General features: G+C 47.6%; 1 protein-coding gene across 4 annotated transcripts in view; it reads right to left on the reverse strand.

Moving 5' to 3' along the window:
* ACAD10 (acyl-CoA dehydrogenase family member 10) overlaps positions 1–21,832 on the reverse strand; it is a 524,903-nt gene that overhangs the window by 413,473 nt on the left and 89,598 nt on the right. The gene's annotated exons all lie outside the window — the stretch shown is intronic.

The raw sequence follows: 21,832 nt of genomic DNA on the forward strand, positions 1-21,832 counted from the left end.
TCTGCTAAACAAAGACGTCCCTTCCCCACTCCCTTGGACCCCTGAGTGTCAAACTTCCTTCACAGAACTGCGAGATGCCCTTTGCTAGGCCCCTGTCCTAGGTACCCCTGATTACAAAAAGCCCTTCTCCCTTTACACTCACGAAAGGGAGGGGTGCGCTTTATCTGTCCTGACCCAGGCCATCGGCCCTAAGCAACGACCATGCGCTTACTTCTCTGCCACTCTTGACCCTGTCGCCAGAGCCTTGCCTGCCTGCCTTCGAGCCGTAGCTGCTGCTGCGATCTCTATCCGACAGAGTGAGGGGATCGTGCTTTCGAATTCCCTCACGGTACTGGTACCCCATGCAGTCGACACCCTCCTGAACCAAACCAAGACGCAACATCTGACGAGTGCACGACTGACTGGATACGAACTGACCTTACTTGCCCCCCATATCACCCTGAAAAGATGCACCACACTGAACCCAGCAACTCTGTTACCCTTGCCAGAGAACGATCCCAATGTGCACCCCGTGCATGACTGCGTGATCCTTACGGACGAACAGACCAGGAGTAGGGTTGACCTCAGAGACACGGCTTTCCCTGACCCCGACGGGGAGCTGTGGGTGGACGGTTCTTGCATCAAACTCTCCGACGGTACCACTTCCGCTGCCTATGCAGTCACCACGGCTCGAACCGTAGTAGAAACAGCCCGCATCACCCAGCGATCTGCCCAGGCAGCGGAACTGATTGCTTTGACGCGAGCCTGCATCCTGGCGACAGGAACCACAGCGAACATTTACACTGACAGCCAGTATGCCTTCGGGGTGGTTCACCATTTTGGGCTCCTATGGAGGGAAAGGGGATTCTTGACCTCACACGGCACACCCATTTTGCACGGGGATCTAGTCTCCGCCTTAATCGAAGCTGTCCTCCTCCCCAACAAACTTGCCGTCATCAAATGCCAGGCACACAAGAAGGTGACAGACATTATTGGACAGGGAAATGCACTAGCCGACATCACCGCCCGAACAACAGCTGAAAATAGGACGACAACACATATGTACGTGACCAGATCACAAGCGGAAAAATGGGCTGACGTTGGAGACACTATCAGGGACATTCAAACGGCTAGCACACAACACGAGTTGACTGAATGGACACGGGTGGGATTGAAAGACGATGAAGGCTGCTGGCGGACAAAAGACACGAACAAATGGTTGCTACCTGATTCATACTTGATTCCCATACTGACCATGGCCCACTCCCCTGCCCACATGGGATCAGCCCCCATGATCGAACTTGTCTCCAGGGTTTGGCACAATGATAAGATCCCAGACTCCGCCAAACGCCTGGTCCAACAATGCTTAATATGCCTGCAACACAACCCCGGGAAAGGAACTGTAGTACCCCGGGGGGGATTTGGGGTCCCAAACCACCCATTTGAAGTCCTGCAGATGGACTATATCCAGCTAGACAGATGCCAAGGCCTGAAATATGTACTTGTTGTGGTGTGCGCATTTAGCAAGTGGGTGGAAGCATATCCAACCCGTGACAACACCGCTATGGCCACTGCAAAGGTTCTGTTAAAGGAGTTTTTCCCCCGTTATGGCCTCTGTCGTGTTTTATGGAGTGATAATGGCCCCCACTTCGTAGCCAAAGTTATCCAGCTCATCCTAAATGGGCTGGGTATTAAACAGAAATTCCACGCAGTCTTCCACCCTCAATCTGCTGGGCTTGTCGAACGACACAATGCCACACTAAAGCTTAAACTGGCCAAAATAGTGGCTACCACGGGCCTGAAATGGCCAGACGCCCTCCCATTGGCATTGCTATCGATGCGCTCTACCCCCACCTGACATCACTTAACCCCTTATGAAGTTGTCTTCGGTCGACCCATGAGCGTCTGGTCTGCCCCGAAACCAGACACTGGCTGCACGCTCATCACTGCAAAAAGGTCTCTCCAGCCCTGGCCACGACAGACACCGTCAACACCCAAGAAGAGCTCCTGAACCAGGACCGACCATCGTTGAACTGCTATCCTGACACAGAGACACTTGAACTTTCAAACATCCTGACCCCACTGTGCCATCTCGAGAAGGGTATTTCCTGCGTCGAAAGGAGGGAGCTTCGGCTAAGTAGGCCACGGACTAGGTTAAAGGATCTCAGAACGGTGACCCAAACTACCAAGGGTTACCTGGAGAGAAGCTAAAACTAAGTCTGTGGTCCTGCCCACTACCGAGCACCTTGAAGACGAAGATGATGGAAGCGCCAGATAAGAAGATGATGGAAGCGCCAAATAAGAAGCCGACGGAGACAGCAGGAAATACCCACCACAAAAATCCGAGAACAGACAGACTCCATAGCTCAAAGACAATTGCACTCTTCATCGTAATCCTCCTCTGCTTTCTCCTCATGACTACGCTCTGGATTATGGAATAACACGCACCTGCTCACGAAACATTCCTAACCACTGCCCAGCCTACCACCATGAAGGAACATTATCTGATTTCGCTCTCCCCTCAACTAAGAGAGAGGCGAAAGGAGTTTTGGAATAACTCTTTCGTGCAGCTGCTTCACCAACACAATCTTGCCACCAATGCCACCAACTGCTGGATCTGTGGGTTGCTACCCCATGCCACTGGACATTCAATACCATTCATCCCTTCACCCTTCTCTGTTCACGGCTCCTGCCTTGCTTGGCTGATCCTCCTGCAAGAAAGCTATAAGGACAATACCACCTCCGGTAGAACCGTAACGCATTTCTCCCACGGGGTCCGGCGAAACAAAACGAAGACACACTTCTGCCCACAGACCTCCAACGATTCAATCCAAATGGACATCCCGGCTAAAGAACGGATCGAAATGCAGGTGTTCAACAATCCAACCAGATCCACCTTCTCCTATCTGCGGAAACGAACGGCTGCCACTCTGACTGTGGCCTTGTCGGTCATCAACGTCACAGGCCACATGTGTGTAGAAGGACTTGGGACACAGCTGGTGGGTCGCAGCGCTTGCCGCTTTACCAGAACTTTGGATTCCACGGATCCACCTTCCTTTGTGTCATCCCCAAACATGTATTTCATCTGCGGCACGAAGGCCTACACCTGGCTCCCCAAAGGCTGGGGGGGCACTTGCTACATCTCCTTCGTCCTTCCTCCGACTTATGTAGCCCCAGCGAATCACCACAGGCAAAGACGAGCCAAAGACATTGAACAAGCCGACTCAACAGGGGCGCAGTTCCTCGATGCTATGAAAGGACTCGTCCCCCTCTGGGGCCCGATGGCAAACAGCCGTGCCATCCGACATTTGACTCAGGCAGTTGAGACAACCATGAACATCACAGCGGGCATCTTTGCCAACAACACTGCCGAGCTCCAAGCGGTCCGTTTGGTGGCTCTTCAGAACCGCCTCGTTCTAGATGTGGTTCTAGCGGACCGTGGAGGAGCATGCCGCATTATTGGGTCCAGCTGTTGTACATACATACCGGACAACTCACCCTCAGTGTACAAAGCCATCGAACATCTTCACAGACTCTCTTCGGAAGTTCACCAAGAACAAGAAGAATGGTCGCTTGGTGGTTGGTTCTGGGACACCGTCAAAAGCTGGGGCTGGAGACTGCTCACCATTATCCTGGTTCCCGTAGTTGTAATATGTGGCCTATGCTTAGGAATTCAATGTCTGCCACCTATGTGTTCTTTATGTGCGAGTTGTATTTTTCCCAAAACTGTGGACTTTGGAAGCGAACACATGAGAGCATTGTATGATACCGAAGTTAGGAATTTGATGAAAATTGACATTGAGTAAAGCAAGTTGGCTAGATATGTTGAAAAGGGAGGACTGTTGAAAGTTGGGCCGAAACCGTCAACATTATCGGCGCCCTCTTGCTCTCCTTAAGCCTTTTGTGCGCGTAAAACAGCCGCCATTTTGAACACCATGGCTTCCCTGCTCTCGCCGAGAGCCAGCGCGCCTCTCTCCCCCTCCTAGCTTCGCTGGCATCCCCCGCATACTGACAACCCCCCCTGCCTGCACCTGCCTCGAATCATAAAACCCCTCTTCAGCGCTGCTCTGCCCCAGACCCTCGTCCTGTTCCCAGCGCAACACCTCCCTTCTTCCCATTTATGATCCCCGGCCCTTTGATGCAAACCCCCCTTTTCCCCGTGTGCCCGTTTGTCTTCCTCGTTCCCAGGCCGACACCCAGCTCTGCCGATACTGTTCCTTGCCCCTCCCCGTACAATAGAAAGTTTCCCCCCAGCAAGGGATCCCCGGGTTGATCAAAGCCCCCCGCCCTACAAGATCCGATCGAACCCCACCCACTCCGTGAATCGGCGGAATATCCAGCTGCGCGATGATCATCACCTGTTGTGAACGGGGCGGGGACTTCCACTGTAACCTTGCGTGGGAACGGGCTGGGAAGGGGGGATTCTGAGGATGTCTTTCCGTACATCAAAGTATCGACGAGAATGTGTTACATGCAATAAAGAGATAAACTTGTGTATAAGAGGCCAGGCCTCAGGGATGCAGTTAGAGCACCTCAGAACGATACCTACTGTCAGTTTTGCTGTGTTCTCCTCCGGAGAGAATAAAAACCTTGTTTCCTGCCTTCCAGTCTCCAGCGCCTGCCTCTTCAATAGTTTAACTTCTTTGTGGGTTCAAGAGACGACACCGCCGGGCAATACTTAAGGATCTTATATTCTGGTTGGTAGTGTCACCCTTTTAACATAGCTGATATAAAGTACATGCTTTACCATCTTGGTCTTGAGTCCCTTTGGGCCAACCTGGAAGAAGCCACTGAGCTATCCAGACAACAAATAAAAGATAAGTCCAGATATTTTCTCTGGTGAGAACTGCAAGCCAGAAATTCTGACTAACCAATTCTTAGATCACAAGAATTTCCCATTTTATTAACCTCTTGCGTGCTCCCTAGTTTTGCCGTCGGCCAACGGCCGATGGAGCCCCGCACACCGTTTACAACGCCCGCACCGCGGCGGAAAAACCGCTGCAGTTAAGGCGTTAAACATCTTTTGAAGCAATACAAGGATCTCAAGCCAGACAATTTTATCCAAAATTCAGGTATGGCAGGCTACCATCCCTTGGATTTTAACTCAAGGTGGAGCGATGGAACAATTCTAGTGACATTTGTAGTGCATGCTCCCAATCATCTGAATCAATTTCTTATTCTTTTGCCCAGCCTATAGGGCCCCTCGCAAAAGATGGATATTTCCAGCGTACCATCTCATGGAGGTGAGATGTGAGAATGCACTTTGTATTCTGAAATTTGACACAAGGGATGTCTCTCATACACCGCTGTCCACCCACTGTATTTACACCCTGTATTTCATTGTCTCCCATACACCGCTGTCCACCCACTGTATTTACACCCTGTATTTCATTGTCTCTCATACACCACTGTCCACCCACTGTATTTACACCCTGTATTTCATTGTCTCTCCTACACCGCTGTTTACCCACTGTACTTACACACTGTATGTCATTGTCTCTCATACACCACTGTCCACCCACTGTATTTACACCCTTTTGTATTTCATTGTCTCTCATGCACCACTGTCCACCTACTGTATTTACACTCTTTCATATTTCATTGTCTCTCATACACCACTGTCCACCCACTGTATTTACACCCTGTATTTTATTGTCTCATACACAGCTGTCCACCCACTGTATTTACACCCTTTATTTCATGGTCTCTCATACACCTCTGTCCACCCACTGTATTTACACCCTGTAGTATTTCATTGTCTCTCATAAACCACTGTCCACCCACTGTATTTACACCCTGCGTTTCATTGTCCCTCATACACCGCTGTCCACCCACCTGTATATACACCCTTTTGTATTTCATTGTCTCTCATACACCACTGCCCACCTACAGTATTTACACCCAGTATTTCATTGTCTCCCATACACTGCTGTCCATCCTCTGTATTTACACCCTTTTGTATTTCATTGTCTCTCATACACCACTGTCCACCTACAGTATTTACACTTTCATATTTCCTTGTCTCTAATACACCACTGTCCACCCACTGTATTTTCACCCTTTCGTATATCATTGTCTCTCATACACCACTGTCCACCTACTGTATTTACACCCATTAGTATTTCATTGTCTCTTATTCACCACTGTCCACCTACAGTATTTACACCCTGCATTTCCTTGTCTCTTATTCACCACTGTCCACCCACTGTATTTACACCCTTTAGTATTTCATTGTCTCTCATACACCACTGTCCACCTACTGTATTTACATGCTATTGTATTTTATTGTCTCTCATACACCACTGTCCACCTACTGTATTTACATGCTATTGTATTTTATTGTCTCTCATACACCACTGTCCACCCACTGTATTTACACTCTGTATTTCATGGTCTCTCATACACCGCTGTCCACCTACTGTATTTACACCCTGTATTTCAATGTCTCTCATACACCGCTGTCCACCCACTGTATTTACACCTTGTATTTCATTATCTCTCATACACCACTGTCCACCCCTGTATTTACACCCTTTCATATTTCATTGTCTCTCATACACCACTGCCCACCTACTGTATTTACAGCCTTTAGTACTTCATGCTCTCTCATATACCACTGTCCACCCACTGTATTTACAGCCTTTAGTATTTCATTCTCTCTCATATACCACTGTCCACCCACTGTATTTACACCCTTTATTTCATTGTCTCTCATACACCTCTGCCCACCCACTGTATTTACACCCTGTAGTATTTCATTGTCTCTCATAAACCACTGTCCACCCACTGTATTTACACCCTGCGTTTCATTGTCCCTCATACTCCGCTGTCCACCCACCTGTATATACACCCTGTATGTCATTGTCTCTCATACACCACTGTCCACCTACTTCATGTATTTACACCCTGTATTTCATTGTCTCTCATACACCACTGTCCATCCTCTGTATTTACACCCTTTTGTATTTCATTGTCTCTCATACACCACTGTCCACCTACAGTATTTACACTTTCATATTTCCTTGTCTCTAATACACCACTGTCCACCCACTGTATTTTCACCCTTTCGTATATCATTGTCTCTCATACACCACTGTCCACCTACTGTATGTACACCCATTAGTATTTCATTGTCTCTTATTCACCACTGTCCACCTACAGTACTTACACCCTGCATTTCCTTGTCTCCTATTCACCACTGTCCACCCACTGTATTTACACCCTTTAGTATTTCATTGTCTCTCATACACCTCTGTCCACCTACTGTATTTACATGCTTTTGTATTTTATTGTCTCTCATACACCACTGTCCACCCACTGTATTTACACTCTGTATTTCATGGTCTCTCATACACCGCTGTCCACCTACTGTATTTACACCCTGTATTTCAATGTCTCTCATACACCGCTGTCCATCCACTGTATTTACACCTTGTATTTCATTATCTCTCATACACCACTGTCCACCCCTGTATTTACACCCTTTCATATTTCATTGTCTCTCATACACCACTGTCCACCCACTGTATTTAAATCCTTTTGTATTTCATTGTCTCTCATACACCACTGTCCACCTACTGTATTTACAGCCTTTAATATTTCATTCTCTCTCATATACCACTGTCCACCCACTGTATTTACAGCCTTTAGTATTTCATTCTCTCTCATATACCACTGTCCACCCACTGTATTTACACCCTGTATTTCATTCTCTTATTCACCACTGTCCACCTACTGTATTTACACGCTTTAGTATTTCATGGTCTCTTATTCGGTTGTATGATTGAACAACTACTCCCTAAACCACGAATTCCTGAACCACGAAGGTTTAACAACGAGCAATGCCAAACAATGACATTGATAACAACGAGTTCCTAAACCACAAATTTGATTAGTTTATACAAACTAGATTCAAGTGACCTACAGTTTTATTTGGTTTAATTCTGTGCACTTTTATGAACCCATTTGTGGATATCTATTCTAATGCATGCTTGAATATTGTCCTTCATTTCAATACTCGCAACTTCATTTTTAAAACGGTTATATTCCAGCTACCATAATGAATTATTTAAGATTTGAATCGTAACTCACATGCGCCATCTAGTGGCATGTCGACATGGTGCACAGACATAATATCGACTCCACAATATCGAATGGACAAAATATCGAGTTTTAAATATCGTTTGGAGAAAATATCGACAGGACAGAATATCGACAGCCAAAATATCGTTTTTAAGGTAAGTGAAGTAATATCGACTGTAAATAATATCGAAAGTAAAAAATATCTTTTTTTATATAATATGTAATTATTTATAGTGTTTTTATGTTATAATATGGGTGAAAAGTGTCATTTTATGTTATAATTATTTTTAATTAATGATTTTTAAAAAATTATTGTGTAATTTTATTCTGTAGCGGGTTGTGGGTTTATAGGGGAATAGGGTGGGAAGTAATTTAATTATAATTATTTAAATATGTAAATGTATTAATTGGTAGTAATAATTAATTAATTGGTAATTAAATATTATATGTTAATTATTTAAAATTTAATTGGTAATTAATTTAATTTAATTGATTAATTGCTAATTATGTAAATTAAAATAATGTATTTCCTGTAGCGGGTTGTGGGTTTATAGGGGAATAGGGTGGGAAGTAATTTAATTTTTATTTATTAAATATGTAAATGTATTAATTGGTAGTAATATTTAATTAACTGGTAATTAAATAATATTTGTTAATTAATAAAATGTAATTGGTAATTAATTTAATTTAATTGATTAATTGCTAATTATGTTAAATTAAAGGGGTATTTTTAGGGTTCAGGGTCAGTTTTTAGTTTTTGGGTAAAGGGGTATTTTTAGGGTTCAGGGTCAGTTTTTAGTTTTTGGGTACAGGGGTATTTTTAGGGTTCAGGGTCAGTTTTTAGTTTTTGGGTAAAGGGGTATTTTTAGGGTTCAGGGTCAGTTTTTAGTTTTTGGGTAAAGGGGTATTTTTAGGGTTCTGGGTCAGTTTTTAGGTTTTTGGGTAAAGGGGTATTTTAAGGGTTCAGGGTCAGTTTTTAGTTTTTGGGTAAAGGGGTATTTTTAGGGTTCAGGGTCAGTTTTTAGTTTTTGGGTAAAGGGGTATTTTTAGGGTTCAGGGTCAGTTTTTAGTTTTTGGGTAAAGGGGTATTTTTAGGGTTCAGGGTCAGTTTTGGGTTTTTGGGTAAAGGGTTTTTTAGGGTTCAGGGCCAGTTTTGGGGTACAGGGGTACAGTGTAAAAATAAAGTAAAATTAAATTTACATTAATTTAATTTAATGAAATTAAATTAAATTAAAATATATTTAAATAATTTTAAATAATTTAAATTAAAAAAAAATATTATATACTTACCAATACTTACGTTGTAATGGTAGTGCGTTGTAAAAGTTGCGTTGTAACGTCATATATCCACTGTTGCACTCTTTGCAGTGGGAATAGAAATTTTTACTCTTTTGTATTTGTACGTTAATAATATTGGCTATTATTTAATTAAATTTTGTTACTATATATATATATGTTTTAAGAAATATGATTAAAAAAATATTATTTTTTTACTTTCATTAATTATTTAATTATTAAGTTATTTTAAGTATTGTTAATTATATTTTAGTAATTAATTTTTTATATTAATGTAATTAAACATTGTTTTTATTAAAGTCGATATTTTTTACAACTATATTTTTGTTAACGATATTTTGTACTTACCTGTTTGTACATACAAACTCGATATTTTGGTTGTAGATATTTTCTCGTCGATATTTTGGGTAGTCGATATTATTTCAGTGATCCGTCGACTGTTCTTGAGCTACATTTCATCTTACATAAAAAAATGATTTGTCAACATTTTACTGAAAGTTGAGATCGTAGATGAAGAACCGAGAACCTTGTTATTATTTATTTTTTATAGAAACAATGTGTGTCTTTCAAATAAAAATTGAGGACCAAGCACGTAAGAGTATTTGGTTAAAAAAGACAGCGAATGACTAAAATATCTATCACTTTTTTATGATGCAAAACTACCAAATTGAACAAAGTTGCTTTGGTTTATTAATCGTTTTAATCTGCATGACATGTAATCGCTTTTCTACACAAAATAAGTATGTGATTTTTACAATAATGTAGAACAAAAGTTATTTTTCATAACGATAACTTTTTTTCTTTGCGATCTGTTTCCATACTTTGCCGTGTAGTATTTCTTGTTTTACTCTGCATTTAATTATGCAGGGCTATTTCCCCCCGGTTTTCACTCTAATACATTGCAGATAATTAAGTGTTGCTGGTTTCCGAAAACCAATTCCAATTGTCAATGAGGGGTGGGGGGCGGACAGGAGTGACGTGCCACGCATTGTTCCAGGGGGCGAAGTGTATGCAATGTCATGCCTTGGAAGTCCTCTGCACTGCCAAAAGAATCATTCCAAGGGTCGATGAGGGGTGGGGGGAGGAGAGGAGTGACGTGCAATGTCACTTTCCTTTCCTCGGTGTTTGGGCTTCGTTGTTCAAGAAAAGTCGTGGTTTAGGAAAGTAGTTGTTCTGGCTTCGTTGTTCAGGTAAGTCGTGGTTAAAACGTCGTTGTTAAGGATGTTTCCCCTCTTATTCACCACTGCCCACCTACAGTATTTACACCCTGAATTTCATTGTCTCTCATACACCGCGGTCCACCCACTGTATTTACACCCTGTAGTATTTCATTGTCTCACATACATCACTGTCCACCTACTGTATTTACGCCCTGTATTTCATTGTCTCTCATATACCACTGTCCACCTACTGAATTTACACCCTGTAGTATTTAATTATCTCTCATACACCACTGTCCACCTATAGTATTTACACCCTGTATTTCATTGTCTCTCATACACCACTGTCCACCCACTCTATTTACACCCTTTAGTATTTCAATGATTTCTTCATGTCTTTCTTTTCTCAGCCTCCATTAGCCATCTTGGAACAATAAAGTCATAATAAACTACAGCAAAAGAAACATACTTTGGTACAGCCAATAGTTCTGCAACCAACGTCAGACCTATTGGTTTTGCTAACGCCTATTAGATATGACATCTTACATGAATTCTCCCCTTCCGACACACAATGTCCTTCCCTTCTTATTTGTTTCCTACTCTCTCCCATATGACTCTGTTGGTAGTTTGCTACTCTCCAGTCCAATTTATTTCCCTGAATATATCTCTATTATTTTTGGCATTTTGTTGCTATTCTGGGGGCTCATTCTATGCTTCATAAGACTTTAATTACCAATTTATAACATGCTCTTTATTGGATTCTTCAATAAAAAATATTGCCAATGTGAATAACATGAAATAGAATTCATAGAAAAACAAACATAAAATTTAAAGTGCACAGAATGGGCGGAAACTGAATACCTAAAATGTATTTAAAAAAAAGAAAATGAATGTTCTGTGTGTGGAACCTGGGAAGGACTTTCCCTAACTCTATAGTACTCCGGAGGACCCTAAAATGTGAGTTTTTCCAGTTAAGCTTGAGTCAGTTAGTAGCACGAGCCTCACGCACCCTCATTTAAGGAGGTGAAAATGGCCCCCTGGCTCCTGGTTGGGTAGTGAAAGACAGCTATAGTCAGTGTGCCCCTCCCATTCCTAGTCCCCGATGCCACTGCACATGCTGCACCATTGGTACGTACGCCCATGGCTAGAGTCTAAAAGTAAATAATTGACACCAAAAGCATCAAATATTACCAATGTATTCCAAGGAGGGAGTAAACAAATAAAAACATAGAATTTTGCTGAAGACTCCAGATAGTTTTGCACTTGGTCTCAAATGTTGCTAAAAAATGTGCAACCTTCTTTTGCAACTGGAAAGACCACTGATACAAATTAAATTTGGCATAACAGCCAGAGATGCTGGCTTTAGAACTGGGGGGGATCATGCTCGAGTCTTCGTGTTGGTTCAACATCCTGTGATTCTGGGAAAATCACTTAACTTCCCTGTGCTTAAAAAATAAGTGTGGCCTTGTGTAATGTAACTGGTGCTCATGTAAAGCGCTCTTGTACCTTGGGGGCGAGCTTGCGCTATATTGAACTATTAAAAAAAGTACTCTCTGTCATTTTCTACACATACATCCATTTTCAAACATTCTTTTTTTTTTTTTTAAACGGATTTTATTTGTCGCATGATAGGAACACATCAAGTAATCCTCTGACACCCAGAAGCAATCACTAGAACAAGTTATCACGGGCTTTGACATGCAGACATTTCCATATGCAATAGGCAGACGAGTTAAGAAACAGAGAAATGCAGTATTGTACAACCCCCCCGCCCTCCCCCACCTACCCTCAACTCCCCCCCTCCCTCCCACCCGTGCCGCTGCTCACTCCGTCCGTGTCGTGCAAGGCGCATTACAACCTCTGCCACACCATAGGCCATTCGGCTGTTAGAGCAGTTGTGATACAACCTCCCCTGGAGGCGGGTCCAGGTCCAGGCCCCGATAAGTCCGCCCACCGCTTCCATATTTTGTAGTGTTTGAGCGGGCACCCCCTTGCTACATACACAGGCTGTTCCAGGCCCATGCAAAAGTCCAGGCCGTTCTGCCAAGTAATGAAAGAAGGGGCACGGGGCGCCTTCCAAGATCTCGCAATGTCCCTTTTGGCCAAGGTCAGCCCCAACAGCAGCAAGTGGCGCTTATATCGATTACCCCCCACTCCAGCCAGCACATGAAGGAGAGCCAATTTAGGGTCTTTCTGTAATTCCCAGGCCAGAACCTCATCAAACATCGAAACACTCTGTCCCAGAACCTCTGGAGAACCCTGCAGTCCCATACCGTGTGCAATAGCGTCCCCACCTCTGTGCTGAATCTAATACAATCGGGAGATGCTATCAATCCCGCCCTCCACAAGCGCTGTCTAGTGTAGTAGGTGCGATGAAGGTACCTGAATTGTATCAGTCGCAAGCGCGTGGAGATGGCCGCTCCCCTGGGTCCCTCCAACGCCTCCACCCAATCCTCCTCGTCTAGCTCCCCGACATCCTGCTCCCACTGGGTCCTGAGACGGGCAAGGTCTGAAACACTGTGTCGCACAAGGGTTTGGTATATGCGAGATATCTTTTTATCTGGCAGTGCTCCCATAAAGACTTTGGCTTCAATAGGACTAAATTCCGGTATGTCTTCCACTCCCTGGAGATACGGGGCCAGAGCGTGACGGAATTGGAGGTATCTATAGAATTGAGTGTGTGGCATTTCAAACTCCTCCCGCAACATGGCAAAGGACTTGAGCACACCCCCCGATATGACATCACCCAGTGTGGAGATGCCTATCGCATCCCAACCCCGGAAGCCCACCAGGGTCGCTAGTTGAGGTAACCTACCATTTTGCCACAAGGGGGTCTCCAGCGTCAGGACATTCCACCAACCTACCCTGTGCAGTGCCCGTCGCCATATCTGAAAGACCACCTGCGTGACGGATGGCAGGGCTCTCCGAAGAGATGCGGAGTATAACAGCATGTGTAAGGAAGCAGAGCCCATGAGGGCTCGTTCTACCGCATAAGCAGGATCTCCCCTGTCCGCGTACCACCAGTCGTTTAGTACCAGAAGGTGGGATGCCTGGTAGTACGACAATAGGTCCGACGTAGCAAGGCCTCCGGTATAAGTGGAGCGAAAGCAGGTCCGCAGCGCGACCCGCACCGCGCCCCCCTCCCACAGAAAGCCACTCAATGCCGCGTTCAGGCGCCGGAACCAAGATTGTGGAACCAACGCCGGGTGATTCTGTAATTTATATAACAGGCGCGGGAGCGCGACCATCTTAAAAATGGCAGAGCGGCCCTGAATGGAGAGCGGCATCCTGGCCCATGCTTTAAAAACTTCTCGTGTGCGTTCCCAGACAGGGGCAATATTACGCTCCATGGCCACGGATGCATCCTCCGTGAGGTACACCCCCAGATATTTCACTCCATCTACAGCCACTGGAATCCCGGCGGCCCACTCACCAATGGGTTGCGGGCCCCCCAGAGTCCAGAGGGTGGACTTCCCGGGGTTCATGTAAAGCCCAGATGTTTCTCAAAAAATTTGGAGGATCCGCAGAATGCGAGGCCCCGATCGATCCAAGTCGGTGAGAAAAAATAGCACATCATCGGCGTATAGGGCTATCCTATCCACCACACCAGTCGACCACTGAAAACCCCTCAATTGGGCATCGATCCGCACCCATGCCGCGAGGGGTTCCATTGCGAGTGCAAAAAGGTACGGGGAGAGGGGGCACCCCTGCCTAGTTCCCGGCTGAATACTAAAAGAACGGGAGATTCCTCCGCCCACACGTACCGCTGCTGTTAGATCCGTGTACAGGAGCCGTATATATGCCAGGAAGCGGGGGCCCAAGTTCAGACGGCCCAAAAGGGCGAAAAAATACGTCCAGCTGAAAGAGTCGAACGCCCTATCCATGTCCGCCAGCAGTAGCGCAGCTCGTTCCTCTAGACCCCGCCATGCTGAAATCGCAACTTGAGCTCGCCTAATGTTATGCCGAGTGGCTCGCTGGGGCATAAAGCCGGCCTGGTCAGGGTGGACCAGGTCCGTGATATGGGGCTTGAGTCGGTTGGCGAGGGCCTTCGCCAGTATCTTGGCCTCGGTATTAAGCAGCAAAATAGGTCGGTAGGACTCGTGTCTCTCCAGAGGCCGCCCTGGCTTAAAAAGACTACCACCTCCGCATGTCTCCAGTCCGGAGGCAGCTTACCCCTCTCGCGTGCCTCTTCGATAACTGGTCGAAAGTGTGATGTCAACTGTGTCGCATATTGCCGAAAGAATTCGCTCGGAAACCCGTTCGGACCCGGTGCCTTGCCCGGGTTTAGTTCGCCCAGGGCCGTGGCCAGCTCGTCGTCCGTCAGCAGCCGGTCCAGTATATCGCAAACCTCATCCGTAACGGCCCTCGGCGGAAGATCATCTATGAACCGTTGTACCATGTCGGCATCCAGGCACTCCCGGGGCGCATACAAATTCTCATAGTAGGAGGCAAAGCTACCTGCTATCGCACTGGGTTCCAACAGCGACTCCCCGTCCGGGGCAACAATCTGGGGTAATGGCTGTGCGTGCATAACGCCCTGGCACAGGCGATGAAGCATTTTACAGGACTTGTCGCCCCATTGGTATATGCGGCTTCGCGTGGCTAGCCAAGCCTGGCGGGCCTCGTCCAGCAGTATCGAGGTATATTGCTGTTGCGCCAACACTAGCTGGCGTCTTTCTCGTTCGCCGTCCGCCCCCCAACTCCTACGCTCAAGATCCACCAGTTCCGCCTCCCGCCGCACCAGGTCTCTACGCTTCTCCCTTCGAGCCGCTGAGCACCACGAAATATCAATGCCCCGCATAGTGGGCTTCATGGCCTCCCACAGTACTGCCGGGGATGCCACCGAACCCACATTAGTGGACAGGAAGTGCGCGAGTTCGCATGTAATGTGGGCGCGATAGGAGGGCTGCATTAACTGCCAAGGCGACAGGCGCCACCTAAATGGCTGCCTGGAGCGCCCCATGTCGATCAAGACAGAGATCGGAGAGTGGTCCGACAGCGCCCAGGGCAAGATCTCCGCTGACATGATCCTATTGGCCATTGCCCGCGGAAGGAAGATGTAGTCCAGGCGCGAGAACGAGTCTCGCGCAGAGGAAAAATAAGTGAATTCCCTGCTCGCCCCTCGTTTGTATCTCCAGGAGTCAATCCAATCCCATGACCATAGCCTTCAGTCGAGACACCTGCCCCTCCCTCCCAGTCGCCTCGCCTGTAGCGCTCCGCCATCTATCACTCGATACGTCCATGACGTCATTCCAGTCCCCCCCCCACAATAGATAAAGCTGTAGGCATATCCACCCATAGGGACATCAGCTTCTCCACTAGGGCCCATTGCAGTGGGGGCGGCGCATATACACTACCTATGATTACCACCACACCTCCAATCTCACCCTGCACAAACACATACCTGCCCTGCGCATCCAGCCACGTACGTCTATGAGTAAAGGGGACTCTACGATGGATCAGAATGGCCGCCCCTCGCGACCCCCATTGCGATGAAGGCATAAGGCCCTAGTGCCCAACAGGTGGGTTTCCTGAAGTAGTAGTATGTCAGTTCCCCTTCTCTTAGCCCAGGCAAAAACAGCCCCTCTCTTCACCTTGTCCAACATTCCTCGTACATTCCAGCTCAGTCATTTTCAAACATTCTTGAGCCATTTTTTTAATCTCTTCTGTGGAGACCTGGGAACATTTCCATGTTCACTATCAGCATCGGGGACACTGCAGGCCACTGAGGAAACACTCCAGGGAGACGCTCCAGCTCAAACAAATGCGAGGCCAATTGCATTTCCAATGCTTGCTAACCATACCAGCAGAGTCCTGTTCCTGGAGGGAGCTGCAAACATTCTCCTGCCCTGTCATCTCTCCTCTGTGCTGCCTCATCCATTCTCAGAGAATTATCTCTCTGGGGTCCCCACCCCCATCCTTTTTCCGGGCCTGGCTCGTGGCTTTGACTGAAGAGAAACAATGTAACAAACAATGTAACTTGTTACTTTGTTTCTCTTTAGTCCGGGTCAGTGTGAGGAGCAGGCTGCAGACTGCAGACTGCAACTGTTATCCAGAGCAAGCCTTTCTCTCACAGCTCTTTACCGAAGAGCTGAGTGGCCTCCCTTCAAATACCGGAAACTGGGGGCCCCTCGCACCGCGGGGGCTGCAGGGGTGTTTGTTACGCCCCTGAGTCTAGCCTGTGCAGCATGCCATAAAGTAACTGTATGTTTCGCTGGTCCTATTAGCAGCTTGACGTGTGTCTTGTCATAGAGGGCGGCTAACATATTCCCTGGTCCCAGTATCGATCTGTAGAAAAACATGAGGAGCCAATATAGGAGAGGTAAGTGAGAGGTCTTTATTTCCAACTCTCTTGGGATAGAACACAATATTTTTATGGCGTGACAAGTCTTTCCTTGCTTCAGGGTAAACTGCAGGGCGTCCTGGATCCTTCCTTCTTCCCAGAGGTCAGGTGAGGATAGCCGGCGTGGAGAGCAAAGCAATAAAGAAAAAAAGAAAAGAAATTGGCGGTTACGATTGCATTCTGGGCACCGAACTCGAAGGGGATAGGGGGTGAGGGAGTGACACCGGGACCGCCACCGTAGTGAAAACGTGCACTGGGGTACTTTAGCGCGTCTCTAAACCCGTCCCTCCTTCTTAGGGCCTAGCGTCCGCTTCCACTTTCTTCCACCACCCCCTGATTCGGGCCCATACCTCAGGGAGCCACACTCCTCCTCCTGGAGTGTGGCTGGCGCGTTGGCGGTACCGGATGGGGTCCGGCTCCCTTCCGCTGGCGTCAGGATGGTCCCTGGAGTCGGATGCTGGTCCTGCCGTATCGGAGTCTCTTCCGGGATTCGTGCCGAGGTCTTCTTTCTGCGGTCCGGTTCTGGCTTCACTGGATGTCAGGCAGCCCTGGTTCCAGAAGTAATCAACACTCTGCTGTGCCGTTGGGCTGCTTATACGGCGTTCTTCCTCCTCCTTCGGCCTACCAATCGGGTCATGTGATCCAGTCACATGGACGGGGAAGTTGCTGAATTAAAGGGACCGCTACAGTCCGGACTCATTAGACCCCATGGCGACTGCAAGTAAAAAACAGGGGAGATGTAAGGGGGCATTATTCACAGTTTTCTCCCTCCTCGAGGGCAGGTTCAGGCACTTTGTGACACAATCTATCTGCTTTAAATGCTGGGTCCGCCTGGGGGGGGGGCGTGTATCCACTGATTGACTACTTTTAATTGTGCCGCCCACTAATATAACTGTATATTCGGGAGCGCTATCCCCCCCGTCATACCACCCGCGAACCAGCTTGGCTTGCGCAATGCATGCCGGTTTTTGTCCCCATAACAGGCTGGAAACCTGGGCCGCTATGGCTTTAAAATAGCCAGGGGGCACTGGGAACGGCATATTTTCCAGTGCATACACAAAACGAGGTAGCGCCATCATTGTAAACAGCGCCGCCTTACCCAACAGCATCAGCGGTAATGTCCCCCAGTGTGTCGCATCCAGTTTAAGACGCTCCAGCGGTGGTAACAGTTTTTTTTTAAAGGGTTAGGTGTGATGTGGATCCCTAAATATTTAAATCCATCGCTTGTGATCACGAGTGGTCAGTCTTTGGGTAGCAGCGGTGGTGGGCCGTGTAGGACATAAAGTAACGATTTGGACCAGTTGATAGTATAACCTGACGCCCGCCCAAAAAGTTCACATATGTTCAGGAGGACCAGTATAGAACGCCTGGGAAGTGCCAAAGGCTCAAGCACCAGCGCAAAAAGCAGTGGGGACAGGCGACAGCCTTGGCGGGTGCCCCATGACAAAGGAAAGTCGTCGGAGATGTGCCCATTAGCCGCTACATGAGCTACCGGTTTGGTGTATAAGAGACGGACCCATGTGCATAATTTAGGGCCAAAGCCCAAGTGCTGACGCACTGCGAACAAGAACGGCCACTCGACCATATCAAATGCCATTTTTGCGTCCAGAGAAACTACGACCGCCGGCTCCTGAAAGTATGGGATACGTGCCATCACGCCGTGCAGGCGCCTCAAGTTCAGTGCAGTATTCCTGCCTGGCATAAAGCCGAACTGATCCGGATGGATCAGGGTCGTTAGGTGTGGTGTCAGTCTGATCGCCAGCAATTTAGCGAGAATTTTGGCCTCTGCGTTAATCAAAGATATTGGCGATATAAAGTGCGCTCTTCAACTGGCTTTCCTGGCTTGGGTATCACCACTATTGTGGCCATTCACTGATCCAGTGGCAACTCGCCATGCTCTAAACAGTCAGTATACATGTGCAGTAGATGTCAGGCAATAGACCCCGCCGTTTTCTTATAGAGTTCAACAGGGATGCCGTTAGGTCCCGTCGCCTTGCCCGATTGTAGTGTCCTGATTGCCACCTGCAGCTCCTCTATCGTAAGGTCCGCCTCAAGTGTGAGGGCTGCATCAGGGGTGAGCCTGGGCATGTTAATATCTTTTATGTAGAACAGGGCCTCTTCTACTGTCATCCCGGAGGACGACGTATATACCTGTTTGAAATGTTGTGCCAGTGTGTGTACTATTGTGTGCAGGTCTGTTGTAATGTGACCATCCTTTGTCTGAATCCTTGGTATCCACCTATTACTCTGCTCCCGTTTATCTAACCACGCCAGAAGCTTCCCTGCTTTGTCCCCGTTTCATATATCTTGTGCTGGGTGGCCGTCAATCGCGACCTGACCAGGTCTTCAAGAAATGGCCTATGCTGTTGCTGCGCAAGACACAATTTCTGGGACGCACACGGCGTTGGGTCTTCAGAATGTTGGGCTTCAGCTTCTTGTACAACTAGTTCTAGATCATGCAATTCCCGCTGTTTCTCCAGTTTGTGCCCGCAATAGAGACAATGGCTTGCTCCCTGAGGACCGTTTTGTACGCTTCCCACAAAGTGGTTGGGGAATCGACTGACATATCATGTTCTTGGAAGTAGTGTTTTGTCGCGGAGATATTGACTTTTTTGATTTGTGGGACCTGTAAGTAGCCAGGGAAGATACGTCGCCTGGTCGTGTGGCGGTATGTGTACTGCAGTACCACCGGGGAGTGGTCAGAGATACCTCTGGGTTTTATCTCTATAGTGTCAATATTCTTTAAACAATCCGCTGAAGCAAGGAAGTAGTCTATCCTGGATAAACTATTGTGCACCCCAGAGTGGAAGGTAAATTGTCGCGTCGTGGGGTGATACCATCTCCATATATCAGGTAGCCCAAGCGCTTCCATGAAGCCCCCAAGGCGGGATACGCCGGATGCATGAGCCTTCACAGGGTGCCGGTCCAGGGTGCCGGTCCAGGGTACCATCCACAGTTGCATTAAAGTACCCCCCAATTAACAGTTTCCCCTCCGGGAGATCGAGTAGGAACTCACTGAGAGCTGGAAGCGTTATTCCATGCAGTGCGGGAGCAATGTAGACGGAGACTATTTTTATAGGATGCCCTTCCCATTGACCCATTAGGGCCACGAAGCGACCGTGGTCATCCGTTTTTGTATTAAGCACTATCAATGGGGATTGCTTCTTAACTAAGATACCTACGCCCCTTGAGCCTGAAGAGAATTCCGAGTGTACTATCAATTTAAACCCGCATCTGTCCAACGCCTTGCATGCATTACCAGTAAGATGTGTCTCTTGCTGTAGGGCCACTGTCGGGGAGCACCGCTTTAAATTCTGTAAAACTAATCCCCTCTTTATTTTGTCACCCAGTCTGTGCACGTTCCAGGTGAGCATAGTAAGGGGGGTCATCTGGGCTGTGGGCATTTTCCGGAGTCAGGGGTTACTTGAGGTCGCGCTGTCATATTCTATAATGAGTGTTGCTAGCGTTGGGGATTCCCGTGCGTACTGTGGTTGCTGGATCATGTGGGATAATGCAACATGTCTGTAGAAACTAACATAAAAAACAAACTAGACCAAAAAAAAAAACTCATCCCCTCCTCCCCGACCCCCACCCCCCAACAGTTGGAGAAGACCCTCTCCACTTTCCTGTCCTATCCAACTCCCGAACCCCAAACCTTTCTGTATTAAAGAACAGGCTACAAAGAAGAGTTCCGTTAGGTATTGCTTCCGATATCTCTTAGGGAAGTCATTGGTCCCAGGGGATAAATGCAACTGAAACATCCCACACAGTACCAAGTGGGGACAATTCCTCCTCCGTTGGACTTGCATCTGTTCAATGAACACATATTGGGTAACCCATTTAATGTACATAAAACCATATAGTACAAAAAAATTAGAACTTTCCCCTCAGCCACCCCCCTCCCTGCCAGACGGACCCCCAACTATCCGCCACCCCAACTTAGCAGAGTGCTTTGATCCCAACAACAGTACTTGCGTGTAAGGGGGGGGGGTCGAAGTCCGTGGAGTTCCGTAGGTCATCCCCACCTCAAAGACCAATTGGTGTCCAGGGCCTGCTGCAGTTCAGTGCACTGTCTCGCTGCGCCAGACCTTGGCCTAGCACCCTTGAGCGTGAGGGGCGCAGGAGCTGCATCGTTGTCACAACTGACCATTCCCCTCCCGACTGCGATCAAACCGTGTAGCCGTCTTTCTGATTTGGCCCACGTATGTGGTGCAACGACGCTGTTCTCTAGTCATCACTTCCGCTCCGTTGCGTATCAGCTTCTCTTGGCCCTCGCCTGCGGTCTGTTAAATCTCCAGCCTCTTGGCGCCGTCAGTCCTCCGTGTCCTTCCGCCGTGCGCCATCCTCCTCCTGACCTCCTCATCTGAGGTCTGCTGCGTCTTCTATTTCCCGGCGTTGCTGTCCTCTCCCCGTCCGCCAGGATCCCTCGACACGCCGCCATCCCTTGAGCCAGTTGTGCGCTTCCTCTGGGGACTCGAAGAACCAGGTCTTTCCGTCCGCCACCACGCGCAGTCTTGCCGGAAACAACATGGAGTATGGAAGCTCTTTGTGTCTTAGTTCGTTCTTTACTTCAAGGAAACTTTTGCGACGTTTAGACACTGCCGCTGTATAGTCTGGGAAGAAAGACACCACCGAGTTTTGAATATGGAGTGGTGGGGCCACCCTAGCTATTTGCAATATAGCATCTCTGTCACGGAAATTAAAAATACGGGCCAGGACTGGTCTGGGGAGCGCCCCAGGTTTAGGCTTACCCCCGGGCACTCTATGCACCCTTTCCATAGAGAAAAAGTTGGAGAGTACTCTGGGCTGGATTCTGGATTTTTTTTAAGCTCCTCAACAAAGAGGCCCATGGCCGGGTTCCCTTCACTTTCTGGAATACCCGTGATTCTCACGTTATTTCGTCGGGAGCACCCTTCCTGGTCGTCCAGCTTTTCGGCCAGGAGTTTATTTTCTACCTCCAGACGGCTGACCC

This window comes from Lissotriton helveticus, chromosome 11 (genome assembly GCF_964261635.1).
Source record: "Lissotriton helveticus chromosome 11, aLisHel1.1, whole genome shotgun sequence".
NCBI classification, from domain to species: Eukaryota; Metazoa; Chordata; class Amphibia; order Caudata; family Salamandridae; genus Lissotriton; species Lissotriton helveticus.